General features: G+C 45.6%; 1 long non-coding RNA gene across 1 annotated transcript in view; it reads left to right on the forward strand.

The window, feature by feature from the left end:
• Nucleotides 1–10,393, forward strand: part of LOC147011758 (uncharacterized) — a 127,890-nt gene extending 117,497 nt beyond the window's left edge. The window contains exon 3 of the long non-coding RNA XR_015052027.1: nucleotides 9,033–10,393. This is a non-coding gene — a long non-coding RNA (uncharacterized LOC147011758). The remainder of the gene's footprint in view (nucleotides 1–9,032) is intronic.
• The last annotated feature ends 13,898 nt before the right edge of the window (nucleotides 10,394–24,291 follow it).

Consider the following 24,291-nt stretch of genomic DNA (forward strand, 5'->3'; position numbering starts at 1 on the left):
CCTCGGTAGGCTCGGCGTAGGTCTGACCTCGCTCGGTTCTGTGGACTGTCGTGATATTTAGTTGTGAATGTGACAGCGCACGGAGGTGTTCTTGAGCAAAGGAAGTATAATATTAAGACGATGAGAGTAATGGTGAGCAGCTGTACGTTTCACATGTCGGGGACCAGGGTGGGTGGTCGCAGAGTGACTTGGGTGAGAGGGATGTTGAGCTGCAGAAGCGATGAATTGAATGCCTTTCATAATTAGGTGGATTACAATTGGAAGGACTTTTGTTTCTGCTCGGCATCTTGGGAGGAACACAGAATGAATCGGGATGCAACAGAACAAAAGGAACATTCGAAAGAAAGAGGAGCACACTAACAGCAGGGTTATGGACAAAATAAAGGGAGACATGGAAAAATAGAGGGAGACATGGAAAAATAGAGGGAGACATGGAAAAATAAAGGATGTGGGAAAGAATGAGGGGTAGTGGAGGATGCATGGGGTGGAAAAGATGGATACAGCAGCAAACTCTCAGGAAGGAAAAACTGGATATTTGGAAAGAGATGGGCCAGGGGGGGAGGGAGCGGGGGGGGGGAGTCAGGTCAGGTATGGGAGCATGTGCCAGAACAGCGCGTCGCTGCGTCCACTTTCCGCCGGTACTCCAGGGGCCTCCGTCTGGCCATCCCCCAGGCAGATGCCAGGCCCATCCCCATCTCCCTGAGATGATGGTCAACCTGCTGCAACCATGAGGCACGTGGTCGGCCCACTGGCCTCCTCCACTCACGAGACTCCCTCGCTGAGAGAATCTGGTGAGCAGGATCAGCGTCAGGAAAACGAGCCACATGTCCATACAGCCGCAGCTGACGCTCACGGACTATGCAGGTAACAAATCTCATCCGAGTCTCTCTCAGCAACCGCTCGTTGGACACTGCCAATGGCCACACAGATCAACCACAATGGCCACACAGAGTCTGTGATCAACCACAGACTCGAGGGGGGGAGGGTTGGAGCGATATATGCATAACTGGAATGGCACTCTGTAGAGCACATACCTCTGTCAGGCTCAACTGTTTACAGATAGATAGATAGACAAGCAGACAGGGGTGAAAACATAATGTCCGTCGACCTTTGGTGGTGGAGGTAACCAGTGTCGGACTGCCCTACACATTCATGGAAAAAGAATGTTTGCTTAAAATTCATGTTGCTCCCTTTGTCACTTGTTTTTCATTATGCAAAGTCAATCCAGTTGGATTATAAGTATTTTAGGATAATGGGATGCTTGCCAATGCATTCTGACTATCCATGTTCCCTCCTTACACTTTGTTAACTGTCCCAGTCCTCAATGCAAGATCTAAATAGACTTCTGCCACCAACCATCTTACACTATCCAGCCATTCATTGTAAAGTTTGCTTGCTTGATTCCATTGCTGAAAATCATTGTTAGCACTTGCTCAAAGACCTACTGCTGGCCTGCTTTGTGAAGGTATCCTCCGAGCCTATGCAATGGCATCACTGGTCATGCTTTCAATTACAGGGAAATATGGAACTGTCGATATGGCTCGTGACCTTTCCGAAGCGGGAACTGAGACAATGTGCCTGTGCAGAATGTCATTGGGTATGTCAGCTGTGATAACAATAACATTTGGGTGGCTGTATAACATAGAAATGTCTTGGTCCTTTCCAGAAATGGACTGTGCATGCTGGCAAAGTCTCAGGTTTGATTCCCTTGTCCTTTTGCATCCTCCATCAGTGATATCATGGCTCAGAAAAGACAACTGCCATCAGAAAGGTGATGTGGGGAGGGTTAAGAGTGGAAGAAAAGATCATGGATGTGATATCAAAAGAGATGGCAGTGTACCGAGTTTGTATCGCATGTGGTCGTGGCTGGTGGTGAGGCTAAGAAGTTGGATTCCAGTGGCTCGATGAAATCAATATATGGGTGAGTTTGCTTGACAATGCTTCTTGGAGATGCATGGTGAGAACGTGAGGTTTGCCTGGATCGAATGACACATTCCATATGTCAGACCAGCATCGAATAATTTACAGATCTGCTGAGAGGAGCGCAGCAGCTGCCTCTCTGTCAACCCACATGTCAACTATGTAGGTACCACACATATGGCATAATGTGGATTCATCTGCAAAGAGGAAAATATGGTTTTCTTTGGCATCAGAGAGGTCGTTAATATATGAGGACTATAAATGGACCCAGTATGCTCCTGCACTCCAGCTGGAATGACAAAGGGACATCAAAGGATACCATTGAGAAGAAGTTTTGTGGAAGAAGTCGACGAGCCGGGCAAAGAAGTTGATGCAAAAGGTAGAGGATCATTTCAGCGAGGATGTAGATCATGCTCAAAGATCACATCCTCTGACTGTTGCTTGGCTTGTAGTTCGTAGAATTAACATAAGAAACATTGCAGGAGCCCCTTAAGTGAGGAATCCAAAATAAAAACCGCAAACCCACAATTATAGTCGAATCAAGCTTCTGGCATGGTCTCGTCGTACGAACTAGTCACGTGCCTTGTGCCAACTGACTACTACATTTTAACCTTGATATTGGAGAAAACTTGCAAGTCGCTGACTGCGTTACCCGAGCTTTAGTCACGACGGTGACATATTTTTTGAAAAAAATATTCCGTCTGGTCTGCTCAAGATAAGCGCAGAAGAATTACCTTTCATTTACCTGGAGTTACCTGCATCGGGCTGGAGGAAACATTATTCGAGCAAATTTCTATTACAAAAATGCCTGGACGTAAATAAATTACAAATATATCTGACTCGATACACGTGTTGGTGCTTCCGAATCAAATGGAATCGATGAAAGGAGACGGTATACGAACAGACGTGATACTGTCCTGAGAAGATAATGAGTTCAAGATTGTCAAAGAGACGATTCAGATTGATTTCTGTTTTTTTGATCACGTGACACGGCATGGAAAACCTGATGCAAATTTAGGAAACATTTCACTTGGACGCCAACATGAACGTTTTGCCTTATTGTTTTCATTACTTTGGCTGCTCGATATATTGCCCAACTTTCTCTAATACTTTCTACACTTTTTGCTTCTTTTTCTCGCATTGATAAATGTCAGGACCTCAGACGCTCAAGTAAAAGGTCTAAGCAGGAGTCTTCCAGAACTCATGTCTTCATTTCAGGAAGGTCAAGCACCTCTATAAATTTGGGGTAGAACATCTTGGCACAGATAGATTCTGATTGCAGATGTAACTTTCAGTAACATGGAGCAGCACTACACTGGCGATGGAGATTAATTGCCACGGCTGTGCCAATCTCCACGGAGAAAACGCAGAAAGTAATTTGCTCGTTGGGTCTGGCCAGCCTGGAGAGGGTCAGGCAGTCCGTACCTTAGGCTATTCTACAGATAAATCGCAGCAGGGAGAATTCATTTGGTGTTGAGATGAAGGCACTGCAAGACATTTTGTAGTAATTGGCCATTCTCTCTTTCTGATGGCCGCTCCAAATTGCTTTGCAACAATGTAATTTTAGGGGCTGACCTTCGGATGTGTATGCCATGTGTCTAAATTGACTTGTTTCTGTTTGTAAATGAGACAATGTTGGCAGAAAACCCACCCAGGGCACTTGCACCTTTTAAAATCTCTCTCTCTCTCTCTCTCTCTCTCTCTCTCTCTCTCTCTCTCTCTCTCTCTCTCTCTCTCTCTCTCTCTCTCTCTCTCTCTCTCTCTCTCTCTCTCTGCCTCTCTCTTTATGGTCCTGGCTCATAGAGATCATCCTCTTTCTATCCCTCTCTCCTCAGTTTCTCCCAACCACCTCTTCTTCATTGTATCTCTTTCACCCTTCTTCCTTAAATGCTTCACCCGTATGTCATAATAACAATACTAATAATGACAAAATGGTGTCAGATTTAGATGTCAGGAGACCCAGGATTATATTCTCGGAACACTGAGTGTATTCATTATTTTTGCGGATCCATGCAAACAATACAACACGTACAAACATCTGCATTTCTGTCATTGCTGTTTTTGTGCTTCTCAGGTGTACATCTGTCTGCATGAGTTATTCGTTTTTGCAACAACCACTTTTGTTCTGCTGGACATTGGCCAAAACCGATCTGTGTTAACTAGGTAGGGTCTAAGGCTAGTTTCTCCCAGGACGTGATTGCCCCCTGTGACCTTCTCCTACATTTTTTGCATTAGCAAAGCCGGCCAGAAAAAGAGCACATGTTACAACGACAACAACGGCTGACCCGGCTGCTGACGGAGTCTGAACACAATCGACAGGCTAAATCCCATCCCCAAGAACAGTAACCAGCAGGCCACGCCCCCGAGGTTCATGATTGGTCTGTGTGACGTCAGAGGGAGGATGATAAAGTGGAGATGGCGGTTGGAGCACAGAGGATCTCTCGCTTGCTTCTCCTCGACACGGTCAAGAAGGCTGCGCGATTCTCGTTCGTGTTGTGTGAATTTGCTCGCATGCTGGAGCAAGACGCTGGCCATTGGCTTTGGCTGGGTCATAAAGTTGTACGCTTTGAGAAGAAGAGGAGCGCATCTCTTGGTTTTATCTCAAACCATTGTTCTGTTGAATCCCTCTGTTACTTTCAATCATTCCTCCATTACCTCATCGGCCCATTTCAATGGTCCACCAATAATCTCCACTCCATCAAACATCCTTTCAACAGTCCCTCCTTCACCCCGTTGGTCTGACCTTCAATCCCACGGCCGTTTGGTTGTCCCTCAGTCGTGCGGGGTTCCTTTCTGTGTTCTCTCCATCTGCGCATTGCTTAGTAACCCATCTGGTGCTCTCGCATGCATGCTCATGTCCCATTTCGCATGCATGTTCATGGCGCTTGGTGCGAGGCGTGGTGCTTCTCGCAGGTGTGGTACAGTGCAAAACAGTGTGACTGGGCTTTTTCCGCACAAAGGAGGGGACTGGGGGCTCTCGTCACAGTTTTGGGCGTGTAAAGGGCAGGGTGGGGGCTTTGCTGAAAGTTCCCTCAGAATGGCGTGACAATTTCCACAAGTGACATCATGCACCTGCCCCCATCAGCTACAGACCAATGGGAGGGGGAGGAGTGAAGAAAGCTGATGTGAAGAAGAATCGGCAAGGAAGAGAAGCAAACAGTACGAGCGAGCAGGGACGAAGAGCGCTCCTGAGCAGACGGCTCAGAAAGGGAAGAGGCAGAAGGCTGAGGGATGCAGAAAGGAGAAACGAACGGGACAAGCTGGCATGAGCAGAAGACTCAAAGACTGAGAAGGCTCGTGAGGGAAGGAAGAAAAAACATATGAGGGTAAAGAAAGGAGCAGTTGGTGTTGCGCTTCTGTGGAAAAAGAACACTCCTTCCAAGAACGTCATCCTGCCCTCTCGATCCTGTCAGCCACTAAGGACGAGGAGGGTGAATGGCGGCTCCTCATCGACAGGGGCCTGAGGAGGAAGAATCTGAGGCAGAGGAGGGTGAGTCACACATTTAGCTCACATATTTGGGGCACCAGGGAGGACTCGCCGACTGAGTCCGGGCACCTCAGGGACGCGGCTGCGTGTCCCCATCGCCATTGCCCATATTCCCCATCCATTTTCCTCCACATTCTCCTGTATATTTGTGTTAGGTGAGGGAGAGAAGGAAGACCGCTTTCCTTTTCTCCATTCATTACTTTTATTTTATTTTCAAGTTCTGCGACTCCTGTCACAGTCAACATGTGGCCCTAAATGGAGTTCTCTCATCCCCTCTTCCTGTGCAGGCTGGAGTTCCTCAAGGTAGCGTTCTGGGCCCTGTTCTTTTTCTGGTTTTCATCAATGATCTCTCGGACTCTCTGGAAAATCCTCTTTATCTCTTTGCTGATGACTCGACCCTCTGCCGTACCATCCGTCATCTTTTAAATGGACATAGTCTGCCTAACACAGACACAGAACCCTAACAAGTGCACTAACTCAACAGCGAAGTATCACCCTCAGACTGGCAAGCAGCAGCTTCTTCCCTCACTGCAGATCTGGGTAAAATCACAAACTGGTCCAACACGTGGAACATGTCTTTCGATCTGGACAAATCTCACACTCTCACTATGTCTCTTCGAAAGGACCATTTAGAAAACCCCCCATCCACTTTCTCAACAATCCTCTGGAAGAATTCTTTTCTTTCAAGCTTCTGGGTCTCCTGATCTGCCCTGATCTTCCTGGGAAAGCCACATTTCATACCTGGCCTCCAAAGCCAGTTGCCGACTGGGAATCCTCCGTCGTGCAAAGTCCTTCCTCAGCCCACCTGAGCTCCTGACCACTTACAAAGTTTTAGTCCGCAGCCTGATGGAGTACTGCTCGCCTCTCTGGGCTGGTGCTCCTGCCTCTCACCTTTCTCGGCTTCATGCAATGGAAACCAAGGCATTTCGGATCATTGGCATCTCCATGATGAGGATGAGTCTTTGGGCCTCTCACTCTCTCACTACAGGCAGGTTGGTGGTCTTTCTGTCTTCTACCGTCTCCTCTCCAGTCTTGCCCCCCTGCTCTCTCTGTGATATGTCCCCACCACATTTCCGCAGGGCGCTCAAGGTCCACCAACAACCCCCTTCTGGTATAACTACCAAAATGACGAATCACTGCTCACCTTCACTCTTTCATTCCTCTTTTTCCCCACCTTTGGAATAAACTCCCTCACTCTATTCAATCCCATTCTTCTCTCCAGGCCTTCAAAACAGCTGTTGACCACCACCTCTTGTCACCCCCCATCCAAATCCTCGATCTTTTCTACCCCCGTTAATCCACTCCAACCCCACCTCCTTCAAATTCCCTGCTTTCCTTCCTGAAAGTCCCGTAATGTCCATATTGTTTTCCCCATGTTCCCCACCCCATCCCTCTCCCTTCCACAGATCTAATGTCTCTGTTCCCCACTGTTTTGACCTTCCTTCACCCGCCCCTCTTGTCTCATGCCCCCCCCCCTTGCTGTGCGTTGTGTGTTCGCTCTCACACGAGCCTCGACAAGGTATACAAACAAAACAAAACAAAAAATTCCTTGTTTTATTGTTTGCCCCTGAGTGAATAAAGGCGAACTCTTTTGTGTCATTAAGATTGAATAAGAATACGTGTTTACGGTTAAATCTGCTCTGATGTGCCTTTTTGCTTTCTTGCTTACAACTACTTGCTTTTAAATGATTGCTTGCTTGTGTGTTTGTAATAAATAATTGTTTGTTGCTATTTCCAATCTGTCTTGGTTGTCTTTTCCTTTATTGGTCCGATGTAGTGCACAAGTAAAGTTAGACGGGACGTTCTACCCCCATAATTTGATTTGTTAGCCAGCGCACACTCACTGTAACGCTCAGCAGTAATCCGAGTGTGCGCTGAGGGCACTGACCCCGATTAGCCGGCTATCCGCAGGAAAGGTATCACGCGAAGTAGCGTAACCCTGCCCGGATTGGCCGTGCCAATCTGCATTTGTGGTTACTTAGCAACTTGCCGGTGCACGGAGTTATCTGTGCCTGGCGGCCTCAGGACCAGGCGTTCAGGAAGGAGACTAACTGCTTCCTCCCACGGCAAGCCTCGAACCCCGGATCTGCAACAATATTTTATTTTAAAAATTGTATGCAGAGTTGAGGTTTGTGGAAGAGCGAGAACACAGAATGGACCAGGACATAATGGAAGAAAAGTACAGTAGAAAGAGGGGGGACACACCAACAAGAGGGTAGAGGGACAAAATGGAGGGTGACTTGGAGGAATAAGGAACACAGGGAAGAACTGAAGTAAAGGGAGGGGGAGGAAGACACAGTGTGTGAGCAAGATGGATACAGGTGCAAACTCTCAATCACAGAAGAGGAGGGAAAATTGGGGAAGAAGCAGAAATGGAAAGAGGTGGTTTTAATGATGGTTCATGAAGGTGGAACAGATCATGGGTATGGAGCAGAGATGAGCTGAAGTGGTGAGTGGTGAAGAGTGAAGAAGAAAATCGAAGATTTTTCAAGTATATTGGTTAGTCGATTTTGTTATTTTGTCTGTTTCTCTGTCCGTCTGTCTGTCTGTCTGTCTCTGTTTATCACCTACAGGTCACAAATTTAAACCGATCTTCTCGTAACGTCACCACATAATAGAGTTTGTCATAAGGAAGAAGCCTATTATTTTGTCAATAGGTCAAAAGGTAAACATTGGCCCAAGGTCAACAACCAAGGTGGTATTTCTAAAATCCTCAATTTTCATCTGATTGACTTGATATTTGAAGAGGATTTGCATATTTGGTCATTGAATTCAACCACAAATTATTTTTGAGGTCAAATTTGTTTTATGGGTTTTGCAAGTATCGTGCTCTGCACGACGTCTTCTTCGTGTTATTATGTTTGTATGTTTGTTTTTCTGTCTGTCGGTTTATCGCCTACAGGTCACAATTTGAAACCGATCATCATTAAACTTTGCCAAGTTATAGAGGTAGTCTCAACTAAGAAACCTATTCATTTTTAGGTCAAAGGTGGAAAGGTCATCTTGAGGTCGAATTTCTAAAATCGTCATTTTTCATGCGATTGACTTGAAATTCAAACAACATTTGCATATTGTGTCACTGCATTGGGAACCCAACTATTTTTGAGATCAAAAGCTCAAAGGTCAACTCAAGGTCAAACTTCTAAAATCATCAATTTTTATCTGAAAAATCATCAATTTTCATCTGATTGACTTGAAAATTACACATCATTTGCATAGTGCATCACTGAATTGGGAAACCAACTATTTTTGAGATCAAATGGTCAAAAGTCAACTCAAGGTGAAACTTCTAAAAGCATCAATTTTCAATTGAAAAATCATCAATTTTCATCTGATTAACCTGAAAATTAAGCAGCAATTGCATCGTACATCACTGCAATTGGAAACCTACTATTTTAGGTCAAAGGTAAACTCAAGGTAAAACTTCTAAAATCATCAATTTCAATCTGAAAAATAATCATTTTTTATCCGATTGACCTAAGCATTAAGATTGTCACTTTTAATTGTAATGAAATGTACAATTTCATGTATCCATGGCAATCTTTGGAGAGGAGGGGGGAGATGAATTTTGCAAGTATCATGTTCTGCATGACGTCATTTTTCTTGTTTGGCTGTCTGTGTGCAGGATATCTCAAAAAATTGCAGACGGATTTGGATGAAACTTGATGGGCAGGTTTGGTGTGTGACCACGACTAATTGATTTGATTTTGGTATAGATCTGAATCCAGATCTGGATATGAGAATTATTTTTTTTTTTAAGTGATTCTTCACCATTGAGAAATAGAGCTATACTTATATACAGCACGATATCTCAACAATGTATTGGGCCCGATATGTTCTCGTGGATCAGGCATCATGTGGCGGAGGTATGCGTTCTACCGAGTGCCCTTGTAGTTTATAAAGTTTTGTACTTTAACAAAGCACTTTGTGCTCATTCTTAAGCATCTGATACTCCTGTGTCACACATCCACGAATAATATGATATTATTCCACCTCCCCTCTCGCTCCCCCACAAACCACACTGTGCTGTGAAGGTGTCAGTTAATGGGATGTGATAAATTAATCCTGACATGTGAGATCACTTATGCAGCTTTTCAGATGTTTATTAACTGGATAATTAAATTTTATCTTTCCTGCTTTGACTATTATAAGGTATTAAGTGTGCCACCCTGAAGGGGTTTTGCTGTGTGACATTGAGGGGTGGAAAGTTTGAGGACAGAACATGAAGCGAAAAGGTGCGTGTGGCAACCACTTCAAGGGTTTAAGTGTCAACAGAATAAGCACATCAGCTGGATATTGAGACAAAACTAAACAGAGATGTTCTTTCCATGCATCAAAACAACAAGGCATACCATTGACATTATCGGCTGGGTTGCCAGTGTATCTACAGTTATTAAAGGTATCTTACAATAATGTTGTTGTTTTATATGCAGCCTGTGGCTGCTGGTTGCATCATTTTTATTCTGGAAGTGTGGCTGTGCCACTGATGCAGTGCCCATTACCTGTAAGCTGATACTCATTTTACCGATCTCAGAAGGATGACAGGCTGAGTCAAACCCACCTGGTGTTATTTCAACAGCATGACAGGGGATCAAACTCAAGACCCTAAGATCTTAAGCCAGCCATCTTATCCTAATATAATATTCATAATACTTTGGTTTATTCATGTGAAGACACCGAACAAGGCAGTCGGGAGACTGAAATTCGTATGGTTTACATTGTTAACTATAAATAACAGTAATTATTACATCATCATTGCATCACAAACATCATCCAAGATAAAAACAATACCATTTGAAAAAAAATGTGGTCTCAGAACAATAATAATATGAACTATTGCATATTTAGAATCACAAGATATACAAAAAATGGTGGCTAATGGGCTATGGCAAAATGGTGATGAAAGCACACATGATGTACAAACAATAACGTACTCGGGATAACGAGTTCTATAAAGTTTTTAAGGTCCCATGACACTCAAAAGTACTGAAGTTGCATATATATATATATATATATATATATATACTAGTAGTAATGTGGCATCCGGCGTAAAACATGTGCCAAATCACTATGCGGATCATACGGATGATCCGCTGTGGCGACCCCTAGCGGGAGCAGCCGAAAGAAGAAGAAGATACTAGTAGTAATGCCCGGCGTTGCCCGGGCTTTCTTGCAAATTTCCTGAATAGCGGTTAGGGGTTAGGGGTTAGCGGTTAGGGTTAGCGGTTAGGGTTAGCTGTTAGGGTTAGCTGTTAGGGTTAGTGTTAGGGTAGCTAACCCAAACCCTAACCCTAACCCTAACAGCTTGGCGTAGCAGAGGTAAACAGCGCCCGGGGCAAAGTGGAAATTTGCGTCCCCCGTAGGCCTTAAACTTGAGTGGATTTGAATGGAAAACCCCATAAGGGATATCGATTTATCGATTTTTTTCGAATATCGGAAGTGTTATGGAAAAAATTTATAGCCAATGACCTAAGTTGGACCAAAAGCCATAATCGTACCGAATTTGAATGGAATCTGTTGGAGTTTGTGAAAATGCATCAAAACGAATTTTGAGGGGCCTCTTAAGGAAGACAATAATATCATTAGTATATGTGCCAAATCTTGTTTCATTTCATGCAGTAACAAAAATCTGATGGTGGAACAAAGAAAGGGGCGTGCCGAAATATTAATATATATATATATATATATATATATATATATATATATATATATATATATATATATATATGTCCTATAGGAGTTTTTCATCGTGATTTCTGATCTGACAATGTTTTTTCACAATACTCGTTCTGTAAAATGTAGAATAAAAAAAACAAACCTCTACGGGAACGCCCCTAAAAATTCTGCCGAAATCTACTGAACGACGCGTAACCCACATGACGTCATCTCCAGAAAAACAAAGGCTGCACACAAATTACTCGGGTTGGTAGTCTACGTGATTGTATTGGCTTCCTGTGTGTTTCCACATTCGATTGGTTGACTCGAACGCTTCGTTCATTTCTGCTTTAAAAAAATCAAACATTTGGTTTTGAATAATGGATGACATGGACTTTGATTTGTCTGGTAGTGACAGTGAGTGTGAGAGAAATGAAGGATTTTGGTCTGAATCACATGGAGAATTGTCGGATAACGTAGTCGCGGGAGGTGAAGTTCAGGCAGCTGGAAATGGAATACGGCCTTACCAGTTCGAGCCCGAAGCAATTTGTTGTTGGCTTAATGGTTAGGGTGGTTGGCTTGGGATCCTAGGATACTGAGTTCAAATCACACACGGCTGTTGAATTAATACCAGATGAGGTTGACTCTGCCTGTCATCCTTCTGAGGTTGGCAAAATGAGTGCTGGCTTCCTTCTTTGTTAGACCGGGCGCAGTGGCGTGCGCCTGCAATCCGGCTACTCAGAGGCTTGGGTTGGAGGATCGCTTGAGGACGGGAGCTCTGTGCTGGGCCGTGCTATGAGAGGGTGTAGGGACCCTGGAATCATGGCGAAACCCAATCCTTATCCCTGTGTCGTAAGAGGCGACCAGGGTTGCGTCAGGAAGGGCATCCGGCGTAAAACCTATGCCAAATCAGTATGCGGATCATAACGGATGATCCGCTGTGGCGACCCCGAACGGGAGCAGCCGAAAGACGAACAACAACAGTTTGAGCCCAAAGCAGGACAAGCAGCGGAAACTGGCGATGAAATTCCCAGCGTTCATGATGATCGGGAGGACATCGAAGGAAGACTTGGCAATAACAACTGGTTAGACTAAATCCTATTCGTAATTCAATCATGTAAATTCGACTTGCATACTGCTCGATATCAGAAATATTTTAGTGAGGTGACGTGACCAGCGCAGCGCAGTGGGCATGTTGCTCCGTGACGAATGAATCACAAGCACGGCCAGCTCATGTCATCGGCTGTATCTCTCCGTGCATAAAACGAAGCAATCTCGCTGTCCGGATACGATGAAAACTTGTGTGCAGAACACAACTTGCGACACAATTGTCTGGAGTAGTCCGATAAATCTGACGTTCTGTTGCATTTTTATCATCACCCCCCCCCCCCCGGAGGGAGGGAGCGGGATATTGTAATCGTCCGGCTTGTTTGTTTGTTTGTTTGTTTGTCTGTCTGTCTGTCTGTTAGCAACTTTACGGCAAAACGGCTTTAGCAAACACTATCAAATTTAATCCACAGGTGGGCAATGAACCTTGGACGACCCCATTAACTTTTGGGTCCAATTGGATCAAAGGTCAAGGTCAAGGTCACGAAAAGATCAAAATCGTTTTTCGCTCATAACTTCGTCAAAAATGATCTGATTTACTTCAAACTAAGCTTAACTTAGACTAAAATATTCCTTATTCAATTCCTTTTAATCAACTTTCAGGTTAAGGATGTATCAAATTTAAATTTGATCCCCAAAATAACTTTATGCCTTAAATGGGCGGGATTTGTTGTGCCTGGCACCACTTGTTTATTTTATTCCTACTATCGTCATGTAGCACCAGTAGAAAACAATGAAGAAAAGAGAATAATAAAAGAAAGCTACAGCACGTCAGATTTATCGGACTAGTCGGACGGACGACGGATTTATCGGACTAGTCTCAACTCTCGAGTTGACAAGTAACTTGTATTAGCATGCACACAATGTATAAGTCAATGCGTAAGAGTCCTGAGGCTATGAGGCCGTGTAATAGGACAGATAAATTTGTCTTTCATCGTTGTGCCAACATATTTTTCCCAGTTCATTTATTACAGCATCTTGGCTAAATGTTAATGAATAGCAAACCAATGGAAGCAGTACCTTCACTTTAGAATAAACCCATGTATGTCGAGTGCAGCCATACCTGGCTTGCATGTGTGTAGAATCGTACCTGTCCCAGCAGGCTGGTTTTAACGAACAATTCAACAAGCTGCAAAATGTGGGTGCAAGTTTTTCACATTGTTTGATTTTAAAATCATCTCCTTGCGCCTTGAAATTATGCCATATTATATTAGTCTTCAGTATTTTACTTGTATGTCCCTGTAAGTTTGTTTTTTAATGGAAAGGTTCAACAGTCACATTTAATATTTTGTGGACATGGTACAGCCCTTTATTGTGCATACATGTATTGGATTTGTACACGACTACGACAAGGTAGTAAAGGGATAAATAATTGCTTCGTGATTGTTGTGCATACACGGCTCAGAAGCAGAATTTCTTTTCCGCGAAACAATCACAGGAATTAAGACGATCAGTGAGATAGCTTACACATGTGCGCAATGCATTTGTACTATACGTACTTTATACGGCGCGCGACATCAAATCAATCCACTCTGTGCATGTCGCGTTCTGGAGATGACGTCAACGGTCACGTGACCTGCGGTTCGCTGAACTTTTTTGAGGGGCGGGGCATAGCAAGTTGTGAAAAGCACTAGAAATGTTCGAAATATTGGTCTAATTATCCCATTGTTGATTAAAAAAAAAACATGGGTGATTTCTTCACAAGGAAGGTCAAGTTAATATATAAATAACCATAAAATTCTGAGTGTCATGGGACCTTTAAGGTGGGGAATGGTTGACTTTTTATACCGTTGCATTCCACAACGGGGAAAGTCCACATTTAAAGAGTTTTTTTAGTTGGAGACAGGAACAACACTGAGATTGACAGTGAGGAAGCAGCATTTCACAATGACGCTTCATTTTGAGGAGAGTCGTTCCAAACCTTGTGATGAGTTCAGGTCTGCGCTGTCATAAAGGAGGGATGTCAAGAGACACAAGATGTTGTTTGTACGTGTTGCTATTGGTGGTGTGGATCAGCACACTTTGCATGCATCATCACACGTCACTGCAAAAGCGTCAGCATCTGGCCATGCCTGCTTTCTCCAGGAGTGAGGGAAGCAAGGGGATGGTGGGGCCCAGACCAGGAATCAAACCCAGAGCCTCTGATGAACTACACCAGTGCTTTGCCATCTGAGCAATCTGGGCAAACCACAGGCTAAGCACTCAATTCTCCCACATGTTGAGATGGCACTCTCTTTTCCCCGCTGCTTCCGGGACACTCACTGCTAACCATAGGAGCAGCGACGGCCTGTCCACGAAAGGGTCTTACCCCTGTGGGGGGGGGGGGATTCCATGACCACTATTATTCACCACAGGGAGAGTGAAAGACAGTGGCATCTCGATATGTGACAGAATTGTGTGCTGAGCCTGTGGGTTACCCAGATAGTTCAGATGGCAGAGCACCGGTACAGTCCACCAGAGGACCTGGGTTTGATTCCTGGTCTGGGTGTGTAATTTCCCACATATACATATGTTTGTTTACTTGTTCATTTATAATTGAATTTACACTGTAAATCATAAGTCAGAACCCAACAAGTATAAATAAAAAGAAACTGAGCACAAATTTATATTTGAACAGATGTTTGGTACTATAGAACTTTAATATACAAGAAAACAAACATGACATATGAACCAAAGCTTTTATCACAGCAAGAGAACCAGGAAGTGAGAGAGTGTGCACATATAGGCTTGTCTTTGTAAAATTGACACTGATTGGTTCATCAGTTATGCATTATTGGTAATCTGAGCCCCCATTGACTAGCCCACAGTCATCAGTTTCTCTGGCTCGGATTGCCTGGAGCAGAGTACAGGGTGATGACGCACCATTTGCACCAACACCTTGGAGGGAAGTGGGATTTCAACACCTTGAAAGCTCCACCACAATTACATCTTGTGATGCAATAAACCTACTGGGTATTACTCGAAGATTAATTTTATCTTTGAATCCACACATCACACAAAGAGAGAAGCCTACCTCGAAGAAATCAGGAGTCCTGTTCAGATGACGAAAATTCTTCGACTCTGAGCAGTTGCTCCAACGACACTACGTGGCCAAAAGTACCTGGAAACCTGCTCGGTCCAACATCTCATTCTGAAATCATGGTCATTAATATGGAGTTGGTCCCCTCTTTGCTGCTTATAACAGCCTCCACTCTTCTGGGGAGGCTTTCCACGAGTTGTTGGAACATTGTTGTGGGGATTTGCTTCCATTCAGCCACAAGATCATTGGTTAGGTCAGACACTGATGTTGGGCGATTAGGTCTGGCTCACAGTCAGCGTTCGAATTCATCCCAAAGGTGTTACATTTGGGTTGAGGTCAGGGCTCTGTGCAGGCCAGTCAAGTTCTTCCACACCAATCTCGATAAACCATTTCTGTATGGACCTCGCTTTGTGCACGGGGGCATTGTCATGCTGAAACAGGAAAGGGCCTTCCCCAAACTGTTGCCACAAAGATGGAAGCAAAGAATCCTCTAGAATGTCATTGTATGCTGTAGTGTTAAGATTTCCCTTCCACTGGAACTAAGGAGCCGAGCCAGAACCATGAAAAAACAGCCCCAGACCATTATTCCTCCTCCACCAAACTTTACAGTTGGCACTATGCATTCGGGCAGGTAGCATTCTTCTGGCATCTGCCAAACCCAGATTAGTCCGTCGGACTGCCAGATGGTGAAGCGTGATTCATCACTCCACAGAACGCGTTTCCATTGCTCCAGAGTCCAATGGCAGTGAGCTTTACACCACTTCAGCTGACGCTTGGCATTGCTCATGGTGATCTTAAGCTTTTGTGCGGCTGCTCGTCCATGGAAACCCATTGCATGAAACTCTCAAGGAACAGCGTTTGTGCTGACCTTGCTTCCAGAGACAGTTTGGAACTCGGTAGTGAGTGTTGCAACCGATGACAGACGATTTTTCTGCGCTATGCGCTTCAGCACTCGGCGGTCCCATTCTGTGAGCTTGTGTGGCCTACCACTTCGTGGCTGAGCTGTTGTTGCTCCGAGACATTTACACTTCACTATAACAGCACCTACAGTTGACTGGGGCAGCTCTAGCAGGGCAGAAATTTAATGAACTGATTTGTTGGAAAGGTGGCATCCTTTGATGATGCCACGTCGAAAGTCACTGAGCTCTTCAGTGCGGCCCATTCTACTGCTAATGTTTGTCTATGGAGATTGCATGGATGTGTGCTTGATTTTATACACCTGTCAGCAATGGGTGTGGCTGAAATAGTCGAATAGCAATGAGTGTAGCTGAAATGAACTCGTAACCCCATTCGTACTGGGCTTTTCTGCCCCTCCCTCCAGCCGCTGCTGGCCTTGAGCCTCCCGCTCCTTCCACTTTCCTTCAATATCATGAGCCACCAGCTGCTCATGACTCACAGCTCCTACATGACATGAACAAGCGTGTGTATGAACAAATTCCAAATGGAACTCCAACTGACACCAGCCGACAACGGCCTGTCTTTTTCTAAGTGATCTACTGTTAAGGTTTTTCCTTCTCCCCCGTGCCACGGCCACTAACGATCACCATGCACAGTAAGTTGACCACTCTGGGCTCTGAGTCAACCACTACAGAATCCACCTCGAACACCCCGGGAACCAGCATGACCTCCGCCAACACCAGCTCACATACCTTGACAGATGTAGCCTCGCTCACTAGCGAAGGCTCGGATCTGCTCACTGGCACAGGTCTGGCCTCGCTCCCACCCTGAGCAAGCTCGCCCACCAGCCCACACATCACAGGCTCGGACGGACACCTGGCTCACCGGCTCAGTTTCAGCTGCCTACACCTCCACCAGAGCTGGCACTGCATTGCACAATACCAGTCCGGGGCATGCCAGGAGAGCCCCCACTGGATCCAACCGCGTGCCCATGAATGCCTCACCGCACATCATGGAGGTTGCTTTGCACATCACAGAACCTAACCTACCACCCTATTAACCCTCAATTACTCGTCTCATGGACGGTCTCTTCCTGAAGCAGAACAACATCCACCCTGGCTTGTTTGTAGATTTTGGCCAGAGTCGTTTTACCGTATGTACAGTCCTCTCTACCTCTCCATTTGAACGTGGATATCTGGGGCTAGACATTCTAGGAATGATTCTATGATCTTTGCAAAATTTCCTCACAAGTTGTGAGTTGTACGTAGTCCCATTATCACTCCGTAGAGTCTCCGGTAGACCATGTTGACCAAACTGTGCTTTTAGCCACTCAAGAGTTGGACTGCAGCGTAACTCCTTCACTTCATCCACCTTAATTAATTTGGAGTAATAGTCAACTGTTATCAGGTATGTCTCAGCATCAAACTGGAACAGGTCTGTCCCAATTTCACTCCAAGGTCGATTCGGTGTCGGAGTTGGTTTCAGGGTCTCAGCAGGCAGGCGATTTTGATAGTCTGCACACTTGGAACAGTTCTAAACAGTTTACTTTCTGTCCGCATTCATGGAGGCCCATTATAGAACCGCCCAAGCTTGTTGCTTACAATTGACTATTCCAAGATGCGACTCGTGAATCAGGCTCAGTATATGGAGTCTCAGAGTAGGTGGTATGACAATTCGCATTCCTTTGTCTGTGATGCCATCCATAACTGAAACTTCACTCCAGGAATCCCAGTACGGTCGAAGACAGAATGATACATCTCACCTGGCCTCTGGCCATCCATGAAGAATCATGGACTGTAAATGACCGAGTTCTGACTGAGTAGCTTTTTAAAGATCCGCATAGCTCTCGTCAGAGACGGATATAAAGTTCAGCATTGAAATATGCTCCAAGTTGTCCAGTTCTGAATGAGTATCTGGCAAGTACGCTCTGGAAAAGGTGTCTGGAAGTTGTATACCCTCCCCTCTTCTGTTCTGAATGTTGAGGTTATACCATTGCAATCGTAGGAGCATGCTCCGCAGTCTCATCGGAGCGGACAGCAACAGCTTCTTGGCGATCATTTCCAGAGGCTTATGGTCATTGTAGACGGTGACTGGTTTCCCAAATATATAACAATGAAACTTCTTGCAGGCATGAACTATGGAAATCATCTCCTCTATTTGTGCATACCGTGTCTCCGTCTCAGTGAGGGTCCTGGAACTGTATGCGGCAAGTCGGTTGTCCTGTAAGAGAACTGCAGCAAGTCCACTTCGGCTAGCATCACGGTGAATCTCGACTGGTTTGTTAACAGCAAAGTACGCAAGAACAGGCGGAGAACACCAAAGTTCCTTCAGTCTCTCAAATGCTCTGACTTGATCCGGTTGCCATTGATATTCAACGTCTGATTTCAGCAGCTCTCGGAGTGGAGCTAACTCGTCACTCAACCGAGGGATGAACTTTGACAGATACTTGATAAATCCAACGAAGATCCTCACGCTTCCTTTTCAGTCGGATTCAGCATACGATAAACTGCTTCAACTTTGGCCGGATGAGGAGATAATCCATCAGCAGACAGTATGTGTCCTACGTACTGTAGCTGTGACTGGCGGATTTCGCACTTCTGCAGATTCAACTTCAGATTGTAATTTGTTGCTCTCTCAATAACCTTTTTCAGAATTAGACCAGTTAACTCCACGTTTGGACCAGCTACAAGAACGTCATCCATGATCACGAATGCTCCATCTATGTCTTCAATCATTTGGTCCACAATCCTCTGAAAATTTTCAGGTCCACATTTCAGTCCAAAAGGAAGCCAAAGCCACCTGTACCTATCGAATTGTGTATTGAAACACATCAAGCACTGAGAACACCTTGGCATCTGGTATACTTGCAACGACCTCCTCAACCATGCGCATGGGATGGTGCTCCCTCTTGATGACTTTGTTCAAATCAGACGGATCAAGACAGATTCTCAGTTTGTCATTTCTGAGAGATACTCCCATTGAGTTGACCCATTCAGCTGGTTCATCAACTTTGGCAATGTATTCATCGGATTTCCAACTCCCCCAGTCCGGTTTTAATGCGTAGCAAGAGGGAAGCTGGTTTTTGCCGCGAAATTGTACTACTCCCTTCACACCAGGTTGCAATTTAATTGTATACATGCCTAGCAGAGTTCCAATAGTTCGCACTATGTCCGGATAGTCCTTCAACTCAGAAAGAATGTCACCGGGGTCCACTTCAGTTCCAATGGAATCGAGTCTGATGATCAGACCCAGAACTTCAGCTGTATCTCCGGATATTATGTTTTCCTGTGAGAGAGCAACCACTTCAAATGTTGTGGTGAATGTGTTGCCACGGTACTGAATAGGAAGATCCACGGCTGCTACGGGTTTTATCCTGTGATTCTAGTAGGTACACAATATTTTTGCTGATTGACGGAGGTCGGCAGTGTGCGTGAGACGCTGATAATCAGATCGTGTTATTGTGTTGCAGCGAGCTCTGGTATCAATTCTGACGGTTACTTGCCTTCCTGATATCAAGAGAGAGGAGGAGATCGGGACCATACTCTGTGCAGAGCGTTGGTGCTGCTTACGCAGTCTCGTTGGCTCTTGGGCATAATCCTGGACGGGTCGCCACTCCAACACAGGATACCAGCAAGCTGGCACTCATTTTGCCAACCTTGGAAGAATGAAAGGCTGAGTTAACCCCACCTGGTATTAATTCAACAGCTGAGCAGGATTTGAACTCAGGACCCTAGGATCCAAAGCCCGTCACCCTAACCATTAAACCAACACCAGGCATGGCAGGTCGGTGGTCTTTCTGTCTTCCACCATCTCCTCTCCGACCTCAACCCGCCCGCCCCCCCTTACTCTGACTGTGATATGTACCCCCCCCCCTATTTCCGCAGGGCGCTCAAGGTTTGTCAGCAACCCCCTTCTGGTGAAACTACCAAAATCAAGAATCACTGCTCACCTTCACTCTTTCATTCTCTTTTTTTCCTGCCTCTGTCACAAACACCCACACTCTCCTCAATTCCATTCTTCCCTCTCAGTCTTCAAAACAGCTGTTCACCACCATCTCTTATCTTCTCCCATCCAAAACCATGATCTTTTCTACCCCCGTTAATCCACCCCAAACCCACCTCGTTGAAATTCCCTGCTTTCCTTCCTGAAAGTCCCTGTCGTGTAAAGACCTGAAAGTCCCTGTATTGCCCATCTTGCTTACACTGTGTACCCCGGCCGATCCCTCTTCCTTCCACAGATCTCCTAATGTCTCTGTTCCTCACTGTTTTGTTCTTCTCTCTCCCATCCCTCTTGTCTCCTGCTCCCTTTGTTATACATTCTGTGTGTTAGCTCTTATACGAGCCTCGACATTGTATATATAAACAAAATAAAAAAACATGAACCCCCGCAGCCTGAAACCTTGCATGCATACTAAAGGAACTCCAAGGGAGTGAAAATTGGGTGTTTGGTTTAATTAAAACACTCCCTTAGAAGATAATTTTGGCCCTTATTTAATTATATCCTTTATCCTGTGCATCCTCGGACATCTCGCTCCCCCTCGATGGGGTCTTACTTCGCCATTTCTTTTTTGGCCTGCTCAACAATGCCTTGACTTGGAACAGGCCGCAAGGATTTATTAACAATAAAGTTCTTCTTTTCACTTTCCTCACTCATATTATCGAATGCCTGATCATAATATCGATGAATCGCTCGGTACATTGCAATCTTATATATTATTTCCGAGTTTGTGGTTTCGTGTCGCGCTATCTTCGACTTTGTTCTGCGTTCGAGTAACGTGATATTCGGCTTACATTATCTCAAAGACCATATGAGATGCATGGCACAAAAAAGTAAATAAAATGGTTCTGAAACAGTGAAATCGTATTCCACTTACTGCATTAAAGTAAAATTACTACTGATACTCTGCATCAGTTCCTTTCTCAAACACACCCACCCCAACATGTCGCGTAGAGCGCGGGTTATGCTAGTGCTTATAAACGCCCGGAGACGCCAGCGTTCGTGGCTTTATTTCATTTCCGCACATGCCGTAACCTGGAGAATCTCTTAAACTAAGTAGAATTACAAAATTTTAGCTCTAGAATTGACCTGAGCAGCAGTTCTAACTGCTAAAGTTCTAACTTTCTAAAAAGAAAAGTGTTCATTCGGCCAATTCGGACATAGTTTCACATTTATTTTGGGTGTCTCCGGGAGGTGTTTAATATGACTGATCGGTGATTGCTAATCGTGTGCCAAGTGAGCCGTACCTTATCAACCATTTCATTAGTGCTTCCTTGAGTCCTTAAGCCACTTGGTGAGCACTCTAAAATATTCGCACTGCCACTGAATATTGTATATCGATTGACTTGAACAAAGTTCACGGGCCACTCGCTTGCGTTTGGCACTTCATTCTCATGTAGTGCGTCGGACGGTGGCTGGCTCGCTGAAAATATGTAATTTTATTTTACACCTGATTTCCCCTTTTTGTACAATCTTCTTTCATTATATCACCCTTCAGCAAAGATAAATTCATCAAAAAAAATTAAGAGTTTCGTTTATAAAAGTTTCTTCAACTGTATCGTCGGAGTGCTTTATTAAGCCACTTGGTGTGCACTCTTCAAACTTTGATGGTGATACCGCGGTTTGATATCAGAGTTAGGAAGGCAAAATAAGTGAGATGATTACAATGAGTAAAAAATGTTTCAGTTGTTATGAAGTAATGAATTGTCACATCATGGCAGGATAGCTGAGAGATTCGCACGCTCACTCCAAGCTGTCCAGCCTGGGTTTGAATCCCAACCTAGCTATAAAATGTCATCCCGGTGTTTCACAGGCAGATGATTCATCAATGTGTGTGTGTGCCTTCTCTCGGATGGACGTTAAACTGGGCGTCACATCCCCCTCTTCTCTCCCCTCTCTCACCCCTCTCCCCTCTCTCAATAACCCCTCTCCTTACCCCCTTCCCCCCCTCTCTTTCTGTCCCCCCCTCTCTCTCTCACACCCCTCCCCCTGCTTCCCCAACCTTCCCCCTCTGTTAAGGACTGATGGTTTAGTTTTGAATTAAAAATGGCTTCCCGAGGGTGTAGCATGTACAAATCAGATTCGGAGTGAGCCGATCAGAGGGGTGCAAAGGCCGCTGCATGTGCAAGCATGCATGCGTTTATGCAGGCTGGTCTTTGCCAGGTAGATAGCGTGGTTTTTAAATGCTCCTGCATGGTTTTATATCGAACCCGGCGGATAAAAAGAAAATGTTGCTGTTTGGGCACGTTTTATTGCCCTTCCTTTCCCCTCCCCTCATCCTGCCTTCCCTTCCTCACCCTTCATGCCACCTTCCCTTCCTATCATGCTGCCTTCCATTTCATTCCCCTCACACTGTGTTCCATTTCCTTCCAGGATCATGAACAAACATACAGGTCGGCTACCATTCAAATGGATCTTTGTCAGTTGGTGTCTGTGACTTTTGAGTGGCGTTGCAGTGATCACATCAACAGGGTAACGTTTTTGAAACTTGTATTTCAAATAAACATCCAAAGTCAAATGACGAAGTTCACCATCATATACTATGTCCAACTCCGATTCCCGCATTGAGTTGTTTCCGCCCAGTGTTTCTGTCCTGCCGGCTCAACTCACGTGTGTTCACCTCATCGTCTGTGGCTGTCGAACAATCAATTCCTATGGTGTTCTCTCTCATATGCTGGCCCATTCAGGATGATTAAAGAGATCAAAGGAATTTTTTTCCGATATACAATGTTAATGAGTTTTAAACAACCTGATAATAATCAGCTCCATGCATTCACAACCACTCTGGACATTAATACCTCGTTCACTCATCAGAGTTAAATTGAGCATGGAGATTATCAAAACACAGGGCTCATCACATGTCACCCGTCTCTCAATACCTCGCTCTCACGGGTTCATATAGTATCACAGAACAATCTCGTACCTTCAATCAAATGTGATTCTAGTCCATACTGGAAGTGTCGTCTGAGAACGTTCTAGCACCTTCACGAATCTCACCAGGCATACAGTACAATACTGTCATCTACAGTCAAAATTAGCTCATTACATCAAGCAGATTATATTACAAATCAACGATGTGTGCCAAAAGAAACTTATATTATAACATGTAAACCGTCAATTTTACTCATTCATTTACAGGCATTCACTAATGCTTACAACATCGAGCTTTTAATTGACACCTCCCCTCATGCTTACCTCCTCCCAACCCCTCCCCTCATGCTTACCTCCTCCCAACCCCTCCCTTCATGCTTACCTCCTCCCAACCCCTCCCTTCATGCTTACCTCCTCCCAAACCCCCTCCCTTCTGCACCTCCATGAACATCTCCCAGCGGTTTCCATGTGCTGCTTTAACATACCCCATTTTATTAAATCCTGTACTACCCCCACCCCTCTTCTATACAAGTCTCACCACCAAACGCAAATCGAGAACTCCTCCCCTCACGCTTACCTCATCCCAAACTTCTTCGATCTCCCTCACCACGTCCCTCCTCCACTATCCTCCATCCTCCTCGCTCCCCCCTCCCCACTCTCGGAGTGTATCATGATGTGAGGCGTCTCTCTCCTTACCCCACCCTTCTCCCTTGCTCTACCACCCTCCCTCGCTCTCCCCCCCTACCCCACCCACCCGCCCTCGCTCTCCCCCCTACCCCACCCACCCGCCCTCGCTCTCCCCCTACCCCACCCACCCGCCCTCGCTCTCCCCCTACCCCACCCACCCTCCCTCGCTCTCCCCCGACCCCACCCACCCTCCCTCGCTCTCCCCCTATCCCACCCGCCCTCCCTCGCTCTCCCCCTATCCCACCCGCCCTCCCTCGCTCTCCCCCTATCCCACCCGCCCTCCCTCGCTCTCCCCCTATCCCACCCGCCCTCCCTCGCTCTCCCCCTATCCCACCCGCCCTCCCTCGCTCTCCCCCTATCCCACCCGCCCTCCCTCGCTCTCCCCCTATCCCACCCGCCCTCCCTCGCTCTCCCCTATCCCACCCACCCTCCCTCGCTCTCCCCCTATCCCACCCGCCCTCCCTCGCTCTCCCCCCTATCCCACCCACCCTCACCCCTCTCCCTCCCTCTCCCTCCTTCCCTCTCCCTCTCTACCTCTCTCCCTCCCTCTCCCTCTTTCATCCCCCCCCCTTAATATTCCCGTTAACAAAGCGACGGGTTGGTTGTATTTGTTCATCTTTACCATAATTCACGACTGGTGTCCGTGAATTAC

Source organism: Eptatretus burgeri, chromosome 15 (assembly GCF_056783735.1).
Source record: "Eptatretus burgeri isolate ZD-2024b chromosome 15, Ebu_testis_v1, whole genome shotgun sequence".
NCBI classification, from domain to species: Eukaryota; Metazoa; Chordata; class Myxini; order Myxiniformes; family Myxinidae; genus Eptatretus; species Eptatretus burgeri.